Consider the following 16,233-nt stretch of genomic DNA (forward strand, 5'->3'; position numbering starts at 1 on the left):
CCTCTCCCATCACCACCCATCTAGGAGAACAATCCCTTTATACCATGACATTATCAACAAACAATTATAGATGGAAACACAAAATTTTCCACTAGTTTCAACATATATGAGACCCGACAATCTTTTTCTATAGCAGGAGCAACCAAGCCCCTTATGGGGTTCGTTTTTTCCCTCCCACCCTTCTAAGGAAGCTATCAAGTCGAGCCCATACCATGTTAATAGGAAATTATACTTGAACATTCAGTATTTTTTATTCCTTTTCTCAACTGAAAGACCAAATACTCTTTTCTTAGTAGAGAACCAACATTTTCCTATTACATTCAGTACTTCTCTCTTTATTTTCTGAATTCTTCTCCATTTTCATGGCATTAATACCCTATTGACACAGGGGGGACCTATCGTTACATACCAGGTGTTGCAGATGAATTCTAGTTGTTGGTCGTCGTGCCTCGTCTCTCGGAATTCACCTACTGCTCCATCCACACATTCTTCCTTAGCTTGCTACATAAAATCATCCCTCTGTCTTGCCACCTTTTTTTATAAATTACTCTCCCACCTATCTATCCTCATAACTGAGGTACCCTCCACTTGCCACGTTTCTATATCCACCTCCCTTTCTTTCATGTGTGGTCCTTGGTCGAGGTGCCCACATCCCATCCACTTATTGTCCTCCATCATCTCCTTACAGTTGATGGTTTCCCTTGCAATCTTTTGTCTCCCTTTACTGATTATCGTTCTCTCCTTCCTTCTGGCTATATTTAGTAATATCCAGAGGGAAACTGTTAAGAATTAATTATTTGTCAAAAGTTGGGGTACCTATAATTAAATGAAATAGATGTGTAGAATAAATCCTCTTTCAAAGTACAAATTAATTGTTGACAAAAATGTCTCCCTTCTTCATCACCAACCAATTACTAAGAGAAAATTAAATACATTCAAAATATACATATATTAAAAATTACTAATTGATAATTTCATACAAAAATGTATTCAAAATATTTGTTAGACAAAAAGAAATATTTATAAACATTCAAAACAATTCATCTCTCTAAAATTAAATAAGAGAACGATATGATAAGAGTAAGTTTCATTTAAAAAATAAATTAAAGAATAGAATGATATGGTCATGTGAAGGAAAAAAAGATAATGTAAATTTGAAAGTATGAAGTCTATCTCAAACATATACATAATAATGATCATATAAAAAAGTGACTTTACTACCCTTAACTAGAACCAACCTAGAACTATCTATGTCTGGATCTATCATGTATCGAGAGGGATCAAATTCCTCGAGGTTCAAACATTTTCTCAAATTCCACAAATCCCTCTCAAAATATAGATCAAGAGTTAGATGGATCTAGGCTAGTATCATAAGCCCTAATATATATAAACTCTAATATTGTGATCACTATATATTAAAAACTCTCTATTTTAAACTCCACTATTAAACCTCATCATTAAATAATCAAATATTACAAAAGAATATTATAAACTCTCATATTAAACTCTAATATTTTAAACCCAATATTATAAAACCTAAAATTAAAAATAAATAATTTATAAACAACAATATTATAAAACTAAATATTATCAACCCAATATTATAAACCTTCATATTAAACCCTAATATTATAAACCCAATATTATAAATCATATTATTATAAACAATATTTTAAAGAAAAATAATATGAGGTGTAATCTCTTGTTCAATGTATATTTACGAGGTGTTTTACTTGTCTAGAATTCATTTTAGGAAATGGGGTTGTGGTGTCATATTAATTTACATTAATGTTAATAATAACTAGGGAATATTTAGGGGCAAATTTAGCTAATTAAGTATTTTTTTGGACATTTTCTAAATAAAGTATTTTTCAATTTGGTTAAAATTTTTCTTATTTTTTACATAGATGATTAAATGGATGATATTGATGAGAAAGTTACCAATTTTAATAGTAGATTACATGATTTTTTTTATTGATTCTTTTCGTACATTCTATATCTACGAGTATTTAAACTATAATAGTCACCAATAATACCATAAGTAGGAAATACATTTATATCCTTAAAAATACCCTAATAATAACATTGATATTAACTCCAAATTGGGATGAGGGAAGGTGTCAGAGGCGCCAAGCCTGAGTTGACACGGTCAATACAACCGAGTTCATTACAGATACACCCCACATGCTCAAGGCAGGGAGTACGGTGTCCATTACTTTGAATGCATGTGAGGTGGGCTAACAAGGTGGCACAGGGAGGATTAAGGGAGGGTGACAGAGTGGGAAGAGGTATTCGACATGTTGGGGAGGTGAATTGTGTAGCAGAGACATAAGGCATTGTAGAGTGGAAGGGATGCGAAGAAACCAACTCTCCGGGAAAACGACGACTCACTGGTATGTAGTTTGGTCTCACCCTCATTTAATTAGTAAGTTTTGGTTGGGGTCAAGGGGAAATTCGATGAGCTAGTGGGAGTTCCACTGGGGAGGAGGGAGAGGCAAGAGGCCACCCCAATGGGGCTTAGCCCAGCCAAGGAGAAACCAGGGAAGGAAAGTGGGGGCTATGGCTTGGCCCTGCGTTATATTTATTTTTCTCTCAAGCAGAAGTTGTGGCTATGGCATGATTAACACTAGGCGAATCTTCAATACAAAACCCTACTCGAATGGCCAACCCGAAGGCATGGGGCCTAAAGGACAAGCCATGCTTGGGGGACTGTGTGAAGTCGAGTGAGGCAAGTGAGAGATGCAGACAAGGGGCAGGGATACTAGCAGAGTGGGCAATTGGATGAGAGAACCCTAGATTATGGTAATGTAGAGTCATACGATTGTAGTTAGGGACCCTGGGTGGCGTGAGAGGTAGAGAGGTGAGAAAAACTTGGGCAGGAAATTGCTGGAAAAGGAAAGGGCTTACAGGATTGAAAGCACTTGCAAAGCTAGGCTCCAAAAGGGTTTGAGGGCTAGTCTATGGCCACAAGGGGATGACCAACCTCTGCACCTTGGCAAGGGAGAGAGGCATGGTAATATGCTGGGGAACCCTGAAAGAAACCCACTTCCACTAGCCACTTGTCGGCACAGGGATACCTTAGCTCATCGCAAGCCAGGCAGGGTAGAGAAGCAAGGCTAGCACAGTCGTGTTGAGTTGAGGTGAATGAAATGATGAAGTTAACATTGTTGGGATATCTATAGGGAAATAAACAATAGGTTATGGCTCCAGCAAAATGTGGACATGGTCGAGGCAGCAAGGGGCTAGACGCACGAGTAACCAAACGACCAAGTAGGACAGAAGGCTGCAAGGGCTACAAGCCTACTGAGAAATTCATAGTTGAAGCAGCCACGACATACAAGGAGGAAACAGATGAGGATATACAAAAGTTGATAGATGACTGGGAAGACCAGGTAAAACATGAAATGGAACCAGATGATGAAATAGAAGTCTGGAGAGTAATGGTGCCTGACTCAGGGACTACACGAGGGCGAATTACAAAATTCAAGCACACCCTATACCTATATTTTCTAATGAAAATTCTACTTGGTAAAGAAATGGAGCAAATTTTTGTGGGGATGGAAGTTATAATGCAGGGCCTTCCCAATTACAAAAAAGACATGGAAAAGATCCTATTTCGGCTGCACAAACAAGACATCAGGATGGAATGTATAGATCGAAACATTCCTTGCATTGTGGAGCTCTATGGAATGTGAGAAGCAACTGCTGATGATCCTGCCCCAGTAGCCTCGGTCTCTGAGGATAAGAATGTCAAGAAAGATTAATCTCCCTATGCTTAGTTTTTGTTTATGAGAATAACATTTAAATTTCCAGTTGTTTATGTCAGTTGTCATAGTTGTACAGTATGTGGTCATGAGACTGAAACTTACCTAGCCTTGTTAGAAAGATAGAAGAAGTTTTGTTTTTGGATGGCGTATAATGTTGACCGGTGGCAAACAAACTCGGTTTCCCCTCAGGGTGAGTTGAGGCTACCGCATAAAACTATGTGGTGTAAGTTTGCCCTCTATATATAATAGAGAATGGATGGTCCTGCCAAGCATTACAAAAAAAAATAACATTTATATTACTAATAACATCAACTATTGTTTTACATTAACCATTTTTTTTGTAAGTCAAGGATGTATTCATTAATGAAAAGGAAAGTACATAGTTACCAAAATTATACGTTTGTTTACTAATGCTACCCCCATATTACAAAAAATCAACAGCATAAGAAGATTCTAAGTCCAAAGACTGACAAGTCAAAAGCACCAAAAGGCAAACAGAATTAGAAGGACACCTGTGACCATGCTCAATCATCAGAAGTAATTGACACTCGATTGTCTAGCTTAATCCTTGGAGGCCAGGGGGGAAATATGAACACTAGACATGTTGCTCAAAGTGAGCCATCCACATTTCCAATTTCTTGAGCTTCTTTTCTAGCAGATTTTGTCCCTGCCAAACAGCCACAATCCTTTCTCTAACACAGCATTGAAAGTAATGCAGTTTATTTAGCATGGTAATGAAAATTTCGTGTTCATCTTATTTGGTCCTATCATACACCTCCAGGTGATCCAGAACAGAATAGAGAAGATCAAAAAAGGTAATAGACAGAATCTACCAACCAAAAACTCCTACATGCCCCTTCCTACAACTCTGACCCTACGCACCTTCTCCACCCCAATGATCCACACTTCCTTTCTTACTGCCACTAGTTTCACGTCCACCCTGCATGACCTCCACCACCACAAGCTCACAATGATGCTCTACTCACACCAACAGTGGTACACACTCCCCGCTTGGGTCTTGCAACAATCCTATCACCCAATTCCACCTTCAGATCATTATCAGAACCACCCTCACTAGTCGAGGTGCCTCTCTACATTGGTTGGGAGCAAGAATTACATGACACAGGTCTCATGGTTAGTGCCCAGGAAGAAACCCCCAAGACAAGACATACAACATTATTCACAACCTCCCAAGAAACCTTGAGCCAAATAGAGCTGGATGCCAACCCCAAATTTTCCAGTAGGAGTCTCCCCCTCAAAACTAAAAACAACCACACACTAGTAGGGAGGGAGCCGTGATCACCCACAATTATGTTTTGTGCCATCCAAACCAATGGCTCTTCCTCTCTTCTGATAAGAGAAGCACATAGGAACATAAGCATAGCTAAAAGGACTTGACACCAGAGCACAGACACTCGAGATTCGAACCCAATATAGTTAAAAGCCAAAGAAAACTCCACAAGACCTCTCGACAACCTCCGAGACTGATTTCTACTAACCCAACTATGTGTCTTGGAATTATAAGATAAAACCATATGGAGAAGAGTAAGTAGAATATTTCCTACAGAAAAAATACCCAGGCACCATTACAAACAAGGAAAACACTAAGGGAAAAACTATTTAGCAGCAGAGGTATGGACACTAAGACCAACCATCTTACCATGAAAATTTCCCTCAACCCATTGACAGAAGTGAGGATTCAGGAACTGATAGAGAAACATGAAGCTTTTGCTAACTGGTCACGGTCGAGGAAATGGCGGCTTTGTTTTCTACACGACTCCAAGACTACCCAAGGGTCGATGAACCCAAACATACTAACACTGCTCAGACCAAAATCTTCTAGCCTCCACACTACCAACTCAATCTAACATGCCATAACCCAAACATTCACCATTAACCATCTTCCCTTACCAACACGCATTCAGGCAGAGGATGAATGAAGTCTCGCACGTCGCATTGTTCCTCTCACATTACACCTTGTGTAATGGGAGGACAGGAAATCTGTCCTCCTTCCCATTTGCTGAATATTAACTTTCATTGCACACACATCGATCTTGTCTCAGAGTTCATCAACCCCATCAGGGAGATGTTACATTATGTTAATAATAACATTAACAATAATATTAACACTATTATTTAATACTAATATTAACATTATTTAATATTTAATAATAAATTCAATATTATAAACCTCAATATTAAAAACCCAAATATATTTTCCTTTAAAAAAACCCATAATTTCATTTATAAATATGATTAATTAAAAACCCTTATATCATAAACCCTAATGTTATAAACCCTATGACTAAACCATAATGTAATAAACACAACATTATAAACCCTACTATTTTAAACCATATTTTAAAGTAGAATAATTTGAGGCTTAATCTCCTCTTAATGTATGTGCATTTTTCTTATTTATAGTCGTTCATAATTTATTATTGCAGAATGGCTTTGGGTAATATATTAATATTAATGATAACATTGTTGTAATTAACATCGATGTTAACAATAACATCAACGATTGATGTTACGTTAATGTTAATAATAATATTAACATTACTTTGAACATTATTATCTAATATTAACATTATTTAATGTTTAATGTTTTATTTTAAATCCTAATATAATAAAATTTAGAATATATAAATTCTATATATCAAAAGCCGAATATTATAAACACAATATTAAAAATCCTAATATTAATTGCAATATTATAAACCCGATATTAAAGATTCAAATATTGAAAAGCAAAATATTGTAAACCCTAATATTATAAACAGAATATTATAATCCGTATTTTAAATCAAAATAATGTGAGTTATAATCTCTTGTTCAATGTATATTTGTTGGGCGATTTAGTTGTTTATAACTATTCATAATTCATTGTTGGAAATAGGGTTTGGTTGTTATATTAATATTACATTAATGCTAATAATAACATCAACTATTGATGTCACTTTAATTTTAATGATAACAATAACATTAATATTGACACTATTATTTAAGATTAACATTATTTAATATTAAGTTGAATATTGTAAACCCAATATTATAGATTCTAATATTAAACCTTATTATTGAAAACCTAATATTATATACCCCATTAGAAACCACATTTTAAAGCAAAATAATGTGAGTTATAATCTCCTATTCAACGTATATTTAATAGGTATTTTACTTGTTTATACCTATTAATAATTCATTGTTGGAAATTACATTTGGGTGTTACATTAATGTTAGTAATAACATCGGCGTACTTAACATTGATGTTAGTTGGCATTGGCGTTGATTTTTTGACCACGCTTCAACATGGTTGGAGAGGGTTGATGAGTTTGATCATGGATCACAAGGTTGACTAAAGTCGAAAATGATTGAGTATTATTGACCATGGTTAAGCATTTCTATAACAATGTATTAACGTTGCATTGATGTAACAATGTTATATTAATTTAACATTGATATTTACCATGGTTTAGTATTATCAACCATGGTTGGCAATGGTTGAAAATGGTTGATGTTAAATTAATGTTAATTTTAATGTTATATTAGCTCATAATGGTATACAATTATTAACATGGTTGACCATTATTACATAGTTACATTAATGTTGACCATAGTTAAACACATTCAATATTACATTAATGTTAATGCTAATGTTGAAAAAACAACAATGGATGAAGTGGGTTCCTTCGGCTAACCATAATTACTAGTATTATTGTATCTATAGATATTTTTTTTAAACCACATTATGCTATTTACTTTTTAATGTCACATTGTGACAATGTTTGTCTCACTACGAGATCGGATAAATTATGGCAATGTCATATTATTGGATAAACTGATTGTTATTTTTGTAATGTCAGATTGGAATAATGTTTTTCACATTGCAACATTGCCTAAATTACAATGTAATGGAACATTGCAGCAATATTGGTCACAATGCGACGTCGAATAAATTGCACCATAATGACACATTGCAACAATGCTTGCCACATTATGACGATGGGAAAATTTCTATACCATTCTAATTTCAAAACATGTTTGTTTGCCAAAATGTAATGTTTTTTTTTTTTTTTTTTTTATTTTGCACGTTACTTTACCTACCATAATTGGGCGCTAGCTTTTTTCATCACAATGTCAAAACCTTTATATTCATAGTAGTTTTACATAAAAAAAATTAACACAACCACATCATGTTGTTAGTTTTGTAATGCCATATCGAAATAAAAATATTTTCGAAGAAAAATGTGATATGAGATTTCTTTTCTCCTTGCATGTTCATGTAGTCTTATTTGCAAAATGACATTGTGATGTTAGTTGTGTAAAATGACATTGTAATGATGCGTAATGTTCATAAAAGGAAACATCTATTTTTTTGCTTGTTTGTGACAACCATGATGTTGGTTTTTTTTCACTACATTACTTTGATGTTTTTCATCACATTGTCCCTGCATTTGTTTCATAGTATTTTGATACGAGTTTTTTTTGCACAACCACATTGAGTTATTAGTTTTGTAAAGTGACATTTTGATGGTAGTTTTTGTTCATCGAAATATGGTGCCTATTTTTGTTTCTTGAGATGTTAGTTTTCTAAAGTGACATTTTGATGATTGTTTTTTTTTTCATCAAAATAAAATGCATAATTTTGTTGTGTCATAGTGAGACTGAAAAGTTTGTTGTTTAAAATTTTAAAATAGACTATTCAAAAGAAATAAAAATCAAGAGAATGTTTAAAACAATAAATCTCACATTAATAGCTATTTAACGATTAATAGTCAAATTATTATATTTATAATGCTATATCACAATACTACTATTATATTAATATTAATTTTCAACACATAGTATATTATTATTGAAATTAAAAGAATAATATAATAGAAAAGGGAGTATTAATATTTTACTAATAATATTAACATCAATATAATAATGTTAATATCAATATTAATATTAACATTAATATTAGTATAAAATTAACGTTATAATTAATACTGATATTGATATTAATACTTATTATATTGATTGATATCAAAAAAATTATGTTTTTATTTATATTGATTATATTAAGTCATTAACATAATAATATTAATAAATAATCAATAAAATTGACAATAACCAATTATGGATTAATATATTATTAAATAATCAAAGTATTAATATCTTAGATGACTTAATACATTAACAAATTATCACTCATGACTTAGTGCATTTACTCATGATCAATAGCATTAACAATGACAAATTATCGTTAACTATGATTAACTACTAATGAAAAAATTAGTATTTTTAGTTGGTTGAAAAAATATTTTAAATTATTACATTTAATAATAATATTACTATTAGATAATGAATTATTACATTAGTTTATTAATAATATAATAATAATGTTATTAATAATATTAGTGCAAATATTTTTATTATCAATAATATTATTAGATTTATATTCGTTATATTATTAATATTATTACTATTGGTTAGATGTAAATAGAATAACCTTATTTATGATTATTAATCTTAGTATATTTATGTGAATAATGTTCATGTTATAAATTAAATTTTACTAAAGAATATATTAATAATAATGAATATTAGTGCTATATAATAGTTATTAATGTGACATAAATGTTAATATTAATATCAGAGAACTTTAATGTTAAAATATTACTCATTCTCTGATGGGGTGAGATCTATTGTAGTTAGCTTGATAGGGATTCGTTCCCAACGCCTTAGGTTAGTAAATAATGAATGGCATTAAAATTACCGGTGGCAGGTAACCCTCGTGCAAACCTCGACATGCGACGGAGTTCAACTTAATTCGGGCTAACTTGCAACAAGGATTTGGAAGGTACGAGAATGATGGAATTTCACTCTGTTTCGAGGTTGGTGTGAACCGTCTTGGAAGGTTTACGAGTGACAAGGGAATGGAATTAGTAGTATTCTTCTTTTTCTAATTTCCTATGCATGGACTGGGCATATTGGGTTCTCTAGGGAAGCTTGTATCGAGGTATTCATACTCTTCAACGGAATCTAACCTCTAGCACAGAATTTTGGTGCATCCATATGGGAAAGGTAACTTTTAGTTGAGTAATTTCCCATTTCATTTTCTTTTCCTGTGGTCTGTGTGTATTTTTCTTCTGCCTTGCGGCCTAGATCATTGGTCTATGATATTCTGTATTTAAATGTGCAGATTTAATTGTCGAAGTTTGTTTCTTGACCATCGATGTTCATAGGGGGTATTTTGCTTTGTTGTTAACCTGTAGCCGCAAGGGTGTTTGGGTCTATGTGTCTGAAGTTCAAATCAAATTTTATAGGCGAAGGGGTTAGCTTGCCTTCTCTGGTCTTCAGTCTCATTGAGATGGGTGGATTGAAGATTTCTAGGCCTGTAATAAAGTATTGACCTGCTTTAGTGTCCCTCTTGATTCTGCTGTTGACTGGCATAGGGACGTGTTTCGACAACTGTATCGCTGGCTCACAAGATCCTCAATCTCATTGTGGTTTGTATTAGGGTCTTTGCATTAATCTAAGTCGCTGGTGAAATCTGTTAGAGCTTGTGGTATTGTTACCTCTGTGGAGAGTTTTGACATGCCTAAGAAAATATCCCATATTTTCGTAAAGCTGGGGGGATATAAGTCTGAAAGAAGATATTTAGGTTTCAGCTGAAGAAAAAAAAGAAATCGAGTCTTCATTCCGCTAGTGGCTTTGGATTTGTTGAAATTTAAACTCAATACTTAGTGGGGTTTAGTGCTCAGATTGGTGTTAGCACCATTATACAACTCTTGTCCTGCCTCATGGACTAAAAGTCAACAATTGATCAGTGGGGTCTACCCATTACCTATTTGTAGTCAAGGTTCGTTGAAGGATGCAGAGCCAGTGGGGAGGATTAGGGTTGTGACTAGAAGCAAAGTAGCCGAGACTAGCTCTAGGGACAACAAAATTATTTGAGGCATTTAAGTCAACAATGGTTCGCATAGAGTTACGTATCTTAGAGAATGTGGCTTCCAGAGATAAGAACTCTATGTCAAATTTAGAGTTGGGCAAGGAATTTGAACAAATGGTTTCAGATCTCGGACACATCAGAGGAGATCGAAAGAAGTATATTTAGGCTCTATTTCTTTATTGGAAAATGAAATCCTTATTAGGTAAAATTTTGTTGGAAAGACAAAAGGATCAGTGTGGTACTTTTTCCAGCTTCGAAAATGTTAAAAGAGAGCACGGCAATATGAAGTTTTATATGGAAAAAATGGAAAGACACCTTGTATGCATAGAGTAGCACATTCCATGTCTCACCACTCCTTCATATCCCCTTGGGACAAGTGCAAAGGACTCATTTTTAGTTACATGTTTTCAATATTACCTTATATTATACTTTGGCTGGTGTTTTTTGGTTCATAGTTTAATGTTCTGTTATGCTATTGTTATATCACTCATAAAGCTAAAAAAAATTGATGTTACTGAAATTTTGGTCTTTTTATTCTCCCTATGGATGGGGAAGACCTAATTTTCTTATAGGTAAGCCCTGTCCATTTCAAAATAGAAAATATGGACTAATTAATGTAACAAAAAAAATTTGAAAGAAAAGATCCACTTATTAACCAAAAAAAAAAATTATTATTATTAATAATAAATAATATTATTACTAATCATTTCTTTACTAAACTAATGTAATATTATTATGTTATTATTAATACTAATAATATTAACATTAATACTAACATCAATATTAATATTAATATAATTAATACTTATTGTATTGATTAATGTTAAAAATTATGTTTTTATTTATATTAATTATATTAAGACATTAACATAATAATATTAACAAATGGTCAATAGGATTGATAAAGATTAATTATGGCTTACAACATTTACTAATGATTAATAAAACTAATAAAGATCAATTATGATTCATTGTTAGCCACATTAGCTGTTTTTGAGTTGGATGATAAAATATATTAAATATTACATCTAATAATATTATTTATAATATTAATGTTAATATTTTCCTATCAATATTATAAGTTTTATATTTTTAATAATAATAATAATAATAATAATAATAATATTTTAGTGGAAAAACCAAAGCTTTCTATTAGTTATAAAAAGTTACATAAGTAGATGCACATAGTGCATTCTTTTACTGTCCCAAGTTGCACCACTCAAAAATTTGGTGCACATAGAAACAGAGCCAAAAATAAATAAAAAATAAAAAATAAAAATGGGGCTAAGAAAAATACCTTAGTCACCCTTTTCTCCCTTTCTTCCTTTCTACCTTTCGCCATCCTCCTTGATCAAGAGTGGTTGTTACAATAATTAGTTGATTCTCTTATGTATGCCTCAAATGTTCCTTATGTGAGTCTGAACTCCCACATGTATGAGGACGTTTGAATCCTTGCTACCTCCTTCTCCTTTAGAATTTTTTGGCTTGAGTGACCTTCTGCTCTTGGATTTTGTGATGTTGACCCCCCTGTTCTGTGTTGGGTCGATTCTTCATTCGATAAAGATGCCTATGGATTTAGGATTTCCTCACTAATGGGGGGTCCCAAGTCCTCCTTTTCCACTTCTTCTTCGGGATGTGTTGTTGGGAAATTCCATCCCTTTAGATTTTTGACAGGCTTCCTTTTCCTCCTAGTATCTTCCTTTGCCAAGGTACATGTGGTTTGTACATGTACAATTTGAAGACAACGAGGACATCTAACTGTAGTGTTCTCATAACCTAAAAACTAGGTCCAAGACTAGTTGTTGTTTGTCAAAAGGGTATGATCAAGTAGTCTTTTATTGAGGTCTACCTCAACACATATCCTCACAAAAGTATAAATTTCTTCTTTAGTTCTTTGTGTATCCAACTTGATGTATCTCCCAAAAATGTTTCTGATTCCTTCCAATACTTTTTGGTGAAAGAAGTGAAGGGGTAAGTTATGCAGCCTTACCCAGATCGGTATTTTGGATACCGTCATTGTATTAATATCAAGTCATAAAGATCCACTGAAAAAGATCCATAGGTTTTGGTCAGAAACTGTTGGAACTGCAAATGATTTCTTGGGACTAGTATCTTGTAAAAATATTATTGATCTCTACTAGATCTAATATCATTTCTGTAATTTCATTCATTTTCTCTACAATATAGGGCCCAGGAATATTGAGGGTTTGTTCTAGTTTACTTGATGTTGTACCCTTTCCTTTGAGGGAATCTTTGAATGAGGTAGATCCATTGGTTTTTTCTTTGGCTAACCCTGAGCCCTTGAGGTATTAGATCCTGCAAAACCCCTGCACAAACTTTAGATAATGATGATCGAAGAATTTTGTTATATGCCATAGTCTTGTAAGCGCCCATGGTCCTGCATGGATTTGTCCACATAGATCAAGTTTTGTAGATCCATCGAGATACCAATTTTAGATCTCCCACTAGTGAATCAATTCATGTCGATAAGCTCATCAATATTTCTCTTGGCGTTTGTGCAAAAATTTCAAAATTTGTATCCTTACCAGAAACATAAATTTTTATCGTAGCTTACTGATGGATTTGTAAAATACCCATCATTATTGATCATTTCTTCATAAAAAACAATAGATCTTTGGTTACCCCTTCTGCTAAATCTAAGCCGCTAGAGTAGCAAATGATCGAAAACCGTTTCATTTGTTGTAAATCATTTTTTCTCGGGGGATCAAATTCCCCTACCCTGACCCATCCTTCATCGTCTTTGCATGTTTTTTTCCTTCTAAGAAACCCATATAGCAACTGCGATGGGGCTTGAGAAACCTGATAAATATCAGATCGCTACAAGAAAAAATGTATTGGGATCCAATAATGTTCTCACATTCCCTAGACCAGGTTGTGATGTCCTTGAGATAGTGGGATTCAGGGTCAATGAGGCTTCCATTTGCAAGGGTTTTTAGCTGCGTGTCGCTAGTCAGTGCCACGATTGCGTGTTGATTCCCTTTGGGATCTATGGCCAACAACTTCACGATGCAATCTGAAACCTTCTTCGAGCCAGTTTGGGTAGCCAAATGCATTATTGAGACAGCAATAGTAGAATTCAACCCCACAACCTCACAATATGCAAGCCCTCGAAATGTCAGTGCCATCGCCGTCATCCTTCCAAATTTAAATAAATCAATAAAATATAAATATTAGTAACTTTATTTATGAATATTAATCTTAATACTATTCATATTAACAATATTGATATTTTTAACTAAATTTCACAAAAAATATTAATAATAATTAATATTAGTATCATATAATATAATAGTCACTGATATTATATAGGTGATAATATTAATACAGAATCCATATTAAAATATTACTAATAATAACTAGTAATAATATTATCAATTATTACTATAATAATTTAACTTAATATTATTGTATTATTATTAACGTTAAATTTAATATTTAAACCTAAACCTTATTATAATTATAAAACCACTTCCTAATACAAAATGTTAAAAAATTATATTATAATTATTAAGTATAAACCTAATATAATAAACCACATATTATGAAATTTGAAATTATAAAGGTAATATTATTAAAATTATATCATAATTACTGAACCTAAATCTAATATTATAAACCTAAGATTAAATATAATTATTCAACCTAATACAAAAAGTTAATATTACTAAACAATTATATTATAAACTAGTATAATTTAATATTATAAACGTGAAAAACAATTATAATATATTACCTTATATTAAACCTAAAAAGACCTAAATTTGAGAAGATAAATATAAAAATATGTTATGTTATATTATACTATACAAATAAATCTAATATAAATCTAAACATTAAACCTAAAAATGTTATAATAATTAAACATATACCATAGAATATTATACTTCTCTAGCCCGCATTCCTCAATATATGATAGGGGCAAAATTATAACTTTAAAATATGTATATAATTGGTGTTGGACACATTACATTAAAATCTCTATTAATATTTACATTAAGTCTAATTTAATTTACATTAAATTTATGAGACGATTTACATTAAATCTCATCATATAAATATAAATTTAAATATAAATTATATTTTGTAAGAGTATTTTATTAGTCACAATCTTATATAAAAGTACATAGAAGACCTCCATTATATACCAATGGAGGAGACCTAGTGTCATTTGATGATCATTACGACAGTGAGGCAAATGCAAGTCCCTATGTGACCTTACAACTCACCATACTTAATTCATAGGGAAATAAGGTGTTGGAAAAGTCAAGTCTAACCACTACAACAAAACCAGCGATTAGCGTCCCTTTTTACTTCTTTTTTTGCATCTAGAGCCCATTTTTGGTGCTATTTGCATCCATTTATCAAATATGGTGCAAAACTTGACACAAAATTTGCATCAAGTTTTGCACCAAATCTTACACCAAGTTTAGCACCAGGTATTACAATAGGTTTTGCACCACGTTTTGCACCAAATTTTATGCCAAGTTTTGCGTCATCCTTTACACCAGGTTTTGTTCTAGGTTTTGCATCAAGTTTGGCACCTAATTTTGTTTGACATACTTTTGCATCCTCATTTGCATCCACTTTTTGCACCTACACTTGCATCAACTTTTGCATCGACTTTTGCATCCTTTTTTGCATCCTTTTTTAAATCATTTTTTGCATCCATTTTTTCATCCATTTGTGCATCCCTTTTGTGCCAAGTTTTACATCGAGTTTTGCGTCTAGTTTTGCATATAATTTTGCATCTACTTTTGTTGCATCCACTTTTCCATCTTGTTTGGCATCCATATTTACATCCTCTTTTGCATCTATTATTGTACCCACTATTGCATCTAATATTTTTGTGCCACAATTAGCGCCTAGTTTGGCACCTCCTTTTGCACCCACTTTTGATTATAATTTTGCATCCACGTTTGCATCCTCATTTGCGTCTAGGTTTTCATTAACTACTACATCTATTTTTGCATCCCTTTTTGTATCGAATTTTGGACCAGGATTTGCATCGGGTTTTGTGTCTCGTTTTGCATCTACTTTTGCATCGACTTCTATTGCATCCACTTTTGCACACAATTTTGCATCCACTGTTGCACCCATTTTAAATTTCACTTTTTGCATCCCTTTTTACATCTTCCTTTGCATCATACTTTGATTCTTTTTTTGCATCTATCATTACATCCACTTTTTTTATGCCACAATTTTCACCATGTTTTTCACTCACTATTATATCCACGTTTGCTTCCAATTTTGCATCCATGTTCGCATCCTCTTGTGCATCAAATATTGCATCTATTTTTGCATCCACTTTTGTGTCAGGTTTATGCATTGGGTTTTGCATCTCGTTTTGTATCTACTTTTGCATCTACTTACATTGTATCCATTTTTTGCATCCAATTTTGTTTTGCCTGTTGCATCAATGTTTGCTTCCACTTTTACATCCATTTTTGAATCTTATTTTGCATATTTTTTGTCTATTGTTACATCCACTTTTGTTGCACCATATCT

This window comes from Pinus tabuliformis, chromosome 8 (genome assembly GCF_031772625.1).
Source record: "Pinus tabuliformis cultivar Carrire ecotype Pingquan chromosome 8, CPIR1, whole genome shotgun sequence".
NCBI classification, from domain to species: Eukaryota; Viridiplantae; Streptophyta; class Pinopsida; order Pinales; family Pinaceae; genus Pinus; species Pinus tabuliformis.